Raw genomic sequence first — 9,067 nt, 5'->3', positions numbered from 1 at the left:
CAGAAGGACAGTGCTAATAAATAATCCTGCCTGGATTCTCATTAAGAAATTTCTGCTGTTTCTGTGTACTGAATCTGTGTACAGGGATCTATTGAAAGGAACGTAATGCAGTGGTATCATTGAAAAGCTGTTATCATAATATATACAACAGGGTGCCACATTAAAGGCAAGCTTAATTCTGGCATTTCATGACAGAAGAGGGACTGACTTTGCATTGATAATTTCCTTTCAGTGCAGGTCGATGTTTTCTGGGTGTGCATGTGTGAATAACCTCCGAGGTTTACAGGAGCGAAGGTGAAAATGCAGACCTCCTATGTGTGCACCACGCATGCGGATGCTTACGCATTCATCAGCAAGTCAGACATTTTCAATTCACAGCACTGAGCTCTGCCAATTGAACTTGTGCACTAAGAGACAGGCTGTCCACCCCAGGGAGTCAGTCCCAAAAGGACGCTGAGACGCTTGTGTTCCCACTGCCTTTCACACATCATAGGCTGGTGAAAGAAACCTGTTTATTCCCGGCTGCAGAAGAAGTTGAGATGATCTGAACACAGAACTGCCCATCTATTTTTTCATCATTGAAATGTCCTTTTTCTTTAAGGCATATCACTTCATTTTCCCCACTGTAAAATAAAGATAACAGCTGCTATTCAATAGCATATTATACTTGTTTTTGTGAAGAGAGCAAGTTTCTGTGTCTCCGATTTCTGCATTTGATAACTTGTCCCACTTGCACACCGACCTCTCCAAGACCCACAGAGCCGATCAGTAGCAGAATCCAAACTAGAATTAAACCTGAGAGAGGAATCAGAAGACAGCAGCTGTCCTAGATGACAGGGAGTTGTTTGCTTGACCGTGCTAAGGATGTGGTCTATTTTAAATATTCTCGTCCTTTTGAAATACTAAGAGACCTACAGGTAGCAGCTGCAACTTTGAAATCAAACATTGTTATTTGTGGGGATAGGACTAAAAGTAATTGTAATTGCCAAAAATCCACAGAAATATTTAGTTATTTTCCACCAAGCACTGACCAAATAAAGCAGCTCTCCTAGATCAAGCTGTGCTTTAATTACTCACCCACCAGCAGGACCTTGCTTCTGAAAGTTTAACACCACTATTTCATAGCCATCCCATAAGCTGCTGTCTTTTTACTGACCATGTTCCCCGTTACTTCCAGCAACCTGACTAATTCCATCCGAACCAAATAGCTGTTCTTGTGCTCCCCTAAAATCTCAGCTTTCTGCTTCCATTTCAGACTGCTTGGACTTGAAAACAATTAAAATTTGTGGAGGCGTTTCTTTGTAGTTGCTGTTTGGACATACTATGGTCATTTATAATCAATATGGCGTGTTTATCATGGTAAGCTACATCACTACGTGGCAGCAGTGCTATGAAAATCGGGTCTCCAGTTCCTTGGTAGCCAGAGGCCCAATATGATGCTACTTGGAATCATCTAAAAGGATCAAAAATTCTTTAAGAAAACAAATGAGCAGATGCTTTTTATCAGTTCATTTTGTTTTCCTGCTGACATATCACTAAATGAAGCCGGAAAGATACGGACTTTTTCGGGGAGGAAATGTTATTTTTCTGAGCTAATAAAAAAGATCAGTGACTCAGCATCTGTAGCTTGTCATTCAATATCAGATGATAAGTTTGGACAGCATGCCAACATTTCATCCTAATGTTAATGTATTATCTTCAGGAGAGTCCAAAGGGCAATCTTCTGGAACAGGAGTAAATTAATACCTTTAGCCTTAACTATTTTTAACCTCTTTGTTTTCCACATGGCACCTCTTCTTCCTAAACGACTTTAATTCCTCATTTGGATCGGTAGATCAAATTTGCCAGCAGCATTGCCACTTTTCTACAAAGAGTGGTAGGAAACAGTCTAAAACAGAAAAAGGGATAATTATGACAACCGATATTTTCTCTTCTGGCTAGTGAGTTGGTTTATTTTAATCCTCTGCACAGTAAATTATTTCAAAAAACTTCAAGTGGAAAATGCAGATGTAAACAGGATTTTGGAACTTCCAGGGAGCACGGCTTGCACAATAGTTTCAGGACAAAAACAGTTTCAGGGGTTAAACTCAGGTGACTTTCTTTTCAGAGTGCATTTTGGTTTGTGGGGAGAAGGGAGTGTACAGGCAGAGGAGGCAGCAGCCTCCAAAGTACTCACAGGGAGGTCCCAGTGTACCAGCATCATTACCCCTGAGTTCGCCAGCCAGGGCCAGGCTGCCCTGGGAACCCTCTTGGGGAGAGATCGGCTTGTCCGGGTCTCTCGTGCCCACGTCAACGAGCAGCGCACATGGAGGTGCCTTTTAGGCGCGTCGTGGTCTGATACAGCCCAAATCTACTAATTCATTTCGCAGAGCGGGGAATGAGAATTTGTCAAGTTGCTTAGTCACTCCCAACTTGAAGCAGAATTAAAGGAACAGCCTAAAGAGCAAAAAGCTCTATATACTGTTATTTGTGTAATAACAGCCCTCTCCTCTCCTAAAATAAAAATTCAGGGTGAATTTCATTTAAATTTGAACACATACTTTGTAACGTGATTCTAGATTTGCTGACTGTCCTTGGTCTCAGACTCTGGTGCGGCTTGCATGCCACCTGCCCTTCTATAATGTGAAAGGTCCCTGTAATTTCTGTCCAGTCATCCTCTGCTGGCCCTGTTTCACATGAGCAAACTTGCTAGCAAACCAATAACTTCATATTTGCACATTATACTGAGCATGAAATACCTAGAGCCAGGTGGCGCTGGGACAGACTGTCATTGCACAACTCTGCCGTGCCACCAGCAGAAGAAAGCTGACATTCTTTCACCAGGCTAATAAGAAATGGTACCAAAGACATGGGAGAAAGTCTTCATTTTATTAAACTCTATGTCTTTCTAACACAATATAAGGAATGCACTCATGTTTACTATTTCTTTTTTGTTTAAACTTCGTGAAAGCCTTAATAGTCCAATCTTAACTGCCACAACATGAGAGTTTTCTGCGACTCTCAGTGGACCCAGCAACCTGAACTGGATTTCTGTGGGCCAGTTCCCTGGGATTTGGAAGACGCTCCTTCGGCATTGTGGCCCTCTGGTGCTGCAGAATCACTGAAGGTTTCCCTCTCCCATTCACCCCTCTGTCAGGGGTGAGCTGGGCCAGGGCTCTGGGGAAACGGGTGCCAGGGAAATTTGCTGGGAGGTTGATCTTTTGCGGGAAACTGCAGATTCATTGGAAGCGGCATTTCATAGGCACGCAGGTTCTGACCAGTGCTTCAGACCAGGGAAGGCAGCAGGTCGCCTGGCTGCTGGCTGGGGCGGTGGGCAGGACGCAGCCTTGCTGCGCTGGCTGCCCGTGAACTGGCAGCTCGGGCTTTCTGCAGCAGGGCTGGAAGGGCGGAAAGTGCGAGAACCCTGGCTTTGTGAGAAGCTTGGATCCGGAGGAGCAGCCCGCCAGCCCAGCTGCTTCGGCTCTCCGTCTGCCTGCCAGCCCCACCAGAGAACAGCCCGTGTGTCCCGTGGGATGCCGGGAGGGGTCCCACACAATGTGGGCAGCTGACTGCTTCGTTTGGCTTTTCAAAAGCCTGGTGACTTTTCTGAAGTGAATACTTCCAGAGTCACCTCTCCTGGCATTTTCAGTTTGCATTCCAGCTGAAAACAACCGCTGCTATTTGCAAACTGTATGACGCACGTGACCTGGTTACAGCAGCAGTCGTGTGCCCTCCGCATTTGAAGAAAAAGCTGAAAAGGACGGCTCTGCTAGGGCTGAGAAGTTGGTTTAAGGGTAGGAATCACGTGTTTGACCTGACAATAGCCAGAATCAGTGCTAAAAGATGTAGCGCTGCCTCCCTCATGTGCCCATTCCTACCCTCTCCCTTGAGTTTGCACAAGCCTGGTCTGAACGAGAGAGGACTTGGGAACTGATCCGGCTGAAATCTCAGCCAACAGGGAAAAAAAAAAACCAAGCTGCAATCTCACGCAGGATTGCGATGTGGTTTTCCACCCAGCTGTGTGGACACGTGTGCCCGCGGGAGGCAGAGCTGGAGGGGATGGAGAGAGCTGCCTCGGCGGGGGACTGGGCAGGAGGGTGCAAGGTGGTCTCTTCTGCTGGCGCTGGGGGCTGGTGCTTCCTCACGGCGTGAGGTTACATGAGATGGCCCAGCCTGGAGGGGGCTGGGACCTCCCAACTCCATCAGGAATTTGGCAGTCTGGGTGAAATCTTCCTGATCCTCACTTCCCCCGTGCAGGGACGGTGCACGCACGAGCACTGAGCGGTCGCCGAAATTGCGGAGATGGGCATGCGGTGATCCGGGCTGCGTACAAGGAGCAGTGTGTAGGAGACACTGCGAGATGCCCCCACCCCAGCTGTCCTGGGATTTGACTTGCAAGGTAAGTGGTGAGCATTTATGGTAAAACTGTGTGTTTCAGGGCACCTTTTTGCAATGAAGTTGCACAAAAGAAACTTGTTTTTTGTGTTGAGAAACCAATTCAGAGCTGTGCAGCACTTGTGCATCTGCACGGTAGCCCTGAGGGGGAAATTTGCAGGCTAGCTCCAGGCTTGGAGAAAGAGAGGCATGTGGAAGCTCCAGCTGTCCTCAGAAGGGGGCACACAGGAGAAAGTTTCAAGGTCCTTTACAAGTTTATGGCTGTTCTTTCTGTTTTCCAGCATGGAACAACTAAATATTCTCACCTTGTTGGAACCCATATGTCTTGTGTGGCTTCTCTTTCATCTTCTCTCTTTCACCACCTTCTTTCTTTACCTATGACTGGAAAAATATATGTTAATTCCTGGAAAAGCTGACAAAAGACAAAAAGGTAAGTGAACTAACTTCACCTGTGTAGAACAAGTCAGCTTGTTGGTACTTGCTGTCAAACAATGTGCAGTGGTTTTAACTGCTGGGAAGATGGTGGTGACACCAGCACTGGGGTGCCTTGCTCTAACCACTCACGTGCACACAGGGGCTGTTGAGCAGATGGAGAGAGCTCAAAAAGTGGCAGAAAATGGCTTGAAGACTGAAAAATCTGCTGTATAGAAGCTGAAGTTTTTTTAAGCTATTAAAGGGCTAAGTGTAATTTTCTGAATTTGTTTTTTTAAAGAAAAAAATTTGTCTTGATTTGAGATTTGCTATATTTTTCCATATATTCTCTGCTTTAATGAGCAGCTGTGAATTTTATGCAGGAACTATTGGGTGCAGCTTTATGCAGTTTCTTAGGTGGGAGATCAGACCTTACATATTTAAATCTGATGTACAAGTGTGGAATTGAGAACAGACTGCGTGACAAGGAATGATTTACTCATTGAACGTAGCATCTCCCTCTGTGGAAACATCCACAAATATATTTTTATTTTCTCACTCTCCCCCAGTACTTTCTGATTTTTCAGCCTAGCATCCAGATGAAGGAAGGCTTCGGTGATCACGATGTCCATCCACTGTCCCACTCCAATAACTTTTAAACCAACTGTCACACTTGAATATCGGGCAGCAGTGTGGCACACAGCTCAAAGGCATTACAGTAGGATGCAGTTCACCTAAGTTTAGACTCTTTTAGTATCAATGTCTTCATCTGAGACAGTCACCTTAGGTTGTCCTTACAGTTAGTGGAGCCCAGTTGGCACTTTTAACCATGATTCAAGTGACCTGATTTAGATGTCTATTTTAGGATAGGATGAATCATGGCCTAAGAGCGCCTTTCTCTCTTTACTGCATAGTTAGGATGATCAGCTGAGATGAAAAATCATGAAATAGTGGAATTTTCTGCGTGACTTCCGAAGACCAGCTCTACATAAGAAAGGAAATTTAGTGAGACAAAAGCTGAATTGTGCGCTCACCAGCAGTGGCAGGGCCAGTGGCCATGGGTATCAGGCTGCCAGCCTGAGCAGAGCGAGCTCACCCTGCCCTTCACCTAGCTGGTATTCGGAGGACGTGAGAAGGAGATGAGTGTGCTGCTGAGGTGAGGAGATAGTCATGCACAGCTTCAGTGTCAGGAAAGCTGTCAGGATTATTGTGTTGGGTGGGTAAGAAAATAAGACACTAGTTCAAAATAAACAAGGCTTCACCAGATTTACCACTCACAGAATTAATTGCTTATTCCCATGAACTCACCACTACTCTGCATGCTGTGACTGCTCAGATAAAACAACTTCTAAAGTAACCCTTTCAGCATTTAGAGGTCAAACCCCGTCTCTGATCAGCTTATGATGCAAATTTCCATTTCCAACCTGACAATTTTCAAACACGCACTTTTGGTGTTTTTCCCCACAGCCACTCTCTTCTCTGAAAAAAAGTTGTTGTGAACACCTCAAAGCCACCTCATTCTTTTCTCTGAAAGTCCTCAGGCCTGCTGAAGTCCTGACGATGGCTGAGCGGTTGCTTTGCTGAGTCTGCTGCCTCGGGTTGACTGCCTCTGTTTCCCGTTGCTTTCCACCTGATGGCTCCCAGCCCAAGTTCTTCGGGTCAGAGCATTTCTTTGTTGTGCACAGTAAAAGTTGTTGTCAACAAACCCAAGTCTGTAAAATTTATGGTAGTGCAAGTAAATAAATGAGAACATATTACCATGCTGGTTCTGTCCTGAATGTGTGAATGTTGGTGGTATTGCTTCTGACATGAAGGGCTTTGGGAGTTGTTATGAAAATGTCTCTAAAATCTACTCCCCACTAAGAAGCTGCCTGGTTAAGTTGAGTCACTTGGTTGTTTGTGGAAGGAGGTGGAGAAGCAGGATCGAGCCGAGCTGTACCTGCAGGAGGGGCAGCCACGGACAACAACAGCAGGAGGAAACAAAAACCCAGAAAGGGCCACATCTTCTGCCAATCCCTGCAGAATCACTGAAGGCAAGAGTCACCACCACCTTAATAACCGTGGTAACCATTTGTGCTTTGTCACAGTGACTCTCAGCGTTTCATAAGGCAGGGCATTGTTCAGGACTGGCCTTAGTGAAAATGCCGTTGCTCCCACAAGCGTGTTCTCATCTTAGGATCACTTGTTAATGCGTATTTATTTAGAAATTTACCTTCTGGCAACAATTCCATTCATGTTCGCTTTTCCATTATCAGCAAGATGTAACTCATGACCCTGTTTTTCAGCAGGCACAACTGAGCAAGCGAGCGAGCCAGTTGCCCGCTCAAAGCCATGGAGCGGGCCAGTGACTCAGCAGCAGAGCCGTTCCGATGGCAGGCAAGTTTTGTTGGTGTTTCATTCCAGGAAAAACAAAACAAGTAATGCAGGCTGGGAGAAAAGCTTCCAAACAAACGAACCGGAACAATCACTCCCAAGCTGATGCTGTCCAAAATTTGGGTTGGGGTTGTATGCTGAATGACAAACAGTGAGTCCCAGGGCCTCATTTCACCCTCAAAAGCTTCACTCTCCGCGAATCTCCAGCAAGGCTGCTATCTGTTGCCCATGTTTCCTCTTTTTGGGTATCTTCATCTTCCTGGTGGGACACCACAAGGAAACATGGCACATGTGACATCCTTGTTGCCACGCTCTTGCCGAGGAAGCCCAGACCTTCAGGTCACGATGTAAATTAACAACTCATCCCCAGCATTTTCCATTCTCACTGCTGCCAGTTATGTCCTCGGTTATCCGTGCTGACCATTGTTTGTCCTCACTTTACTGATTTCTCTGGTCCTCTCACAGACTTTCATTCCTGCTTCACCTGTAACTACCCAGCTATTTCTTGTCTCTGTACTGTGAAGCAGGGCCATAGGCAGCCTTCCAGGGACTTTGTTGCAAAACACAGTTAAGCTGGAATTAGGAAGGTTCAAAAGCGGCCTCTAAATGCTGAGCTACCTGCGTGCACATGTGTTTGTTCTGCAGCAGCCTGTTAAGGCTGAAGGAGGTGAACTGTTGCTGAACATTTCAGGTGAATGAAACAAAGCATGTGAGCTTCTGCAGTTAAAACTCAGCCTCAAAGCAAAGCTTCAAGCTGAAATCTCCAAGTACAGAGGAAGATGTGCAGTATCGAGAGTGGAATTCAGTCCAAGGCAGGGGCCCTTAAATGAATGTGTCTTCACGTAGATACGTATAAAAATATGCTTGCTGTCTGTGTTCTGACTATGGGGATCAATGGTTCAGTGCAGACCAGTGGCTCGATTCAGTTGCCTAAACGTTGGTGCCATTTCAAGTATTTCAGAAGCCTGAGACATGTGGCTGGCACTTACAACACAGGGGAAACCCACGTCCTTTGGGATGGCGGGAGGCCAGACAGAGCACCCTCCCAGAGCTCAGCCTGTGCTGGACATTGATGTGTGAGTCTTGTCTCTAGCCAGTACAGTCAGGAAAGCCGAAAGAGCAACTCAGTTCATCCTGAAGTAGGACCTTGCGGGTGACTGATTTAATCACTTTATATGCCTTTGTTGGCTGACATTTCACCTTTGGCTGTAACTGAAGGTTTAACATCCAGTGCATGTGTAGATACCTAAATTTATGGTTCCTGACCTTGAATTGCCCTTGGTTTTCAAAGGAGCAGTGGCAGACATGAAAACACTCAGGTTACCCAGTGTCTAATGCCTGCAACTGCTCAATGGCATGACTTGCGTGAATGATCTGGCCTTTTTTAAGTGGCCTGCCCTTCCAAAGAGATATGATCATATGGGAATTCTTTGAACACTTATTTCTCGTATGAATGGATCAGCTTCTGGTAGTGTGACCCAAACTGACGTATCTTCTGGCTCTGCTTCTGCTGGCTGAACCAGTCTTTTTTCTGTGACTCCCTGCAACAATGTCAGTCCAGGAGACAGGCATATCTTTTGTTTCAAATAGTGGTTTAATAAAGAAGTATTCAAGCGGCTCCTAACAGCTTAGGGTGTTATTTATCACTCACATAACACCACAAGAGAGCTCTGCATTGAGTTTTAATACATGATTTATGATCTCCACTTTCTTTTTTTTTCAGCTTTTGCTAAGATTCCTTTGGAGTCTAAGTGCTTTGCTGTTCACCTGGCCCGACGCATCTGTTTCTCCTTCCGAAGAGCTGATCTGTTACTTCTGACAATGTGACCAAGGTGTCCTTTGGCCAGAGCTTGTTCGACACCAGCAATGAAGCAAAGAGACCCTGAAATGTCACTGACAGCCGCATTGG

General features: G+C 45.8%; 1 long non-coding RNA gene across 1 annotated transcript; it reads left to right on the top strand.

Moving 5' to 3' along the window:
- Positions 1–3,969: 3,969 nt before the first annotated feature.
- On the top strand, positions 3,970–6,523 carry LOC142358810 (uncharacterized). Its single transcript, XR_012761863.1, has 3 exons — positions 3,970–4,083; positions 4,237–4,804; positions 6,253–6,523. It is a non-coding gene; the product is annotated as an uncharacterized LOC142358810 (long non-coding RNA).
- Positions 6,524–9,067: the final 2,544 nt, after the last annotated feature.

This window comes from Opisthocomus hoazin, chromosome 2 (genome assembly GCF_030867145.1).
Source record: "Opisthocomus hoazin isolate bOpiHoa1 chromosome 2, bOpiHoa1.hap1, whole genome shotgun sequence".
Classification (NCBI taxonomy): Eukaryota; Metazoa; Chordata; class Aves; order Opisthocomiformes; family Opisthocomidae; genus Opisthocomus; species Opisthocomus hoazin.
This window is presented reverse-complemented; position numbering and strand designations above follow the sequence as displayed.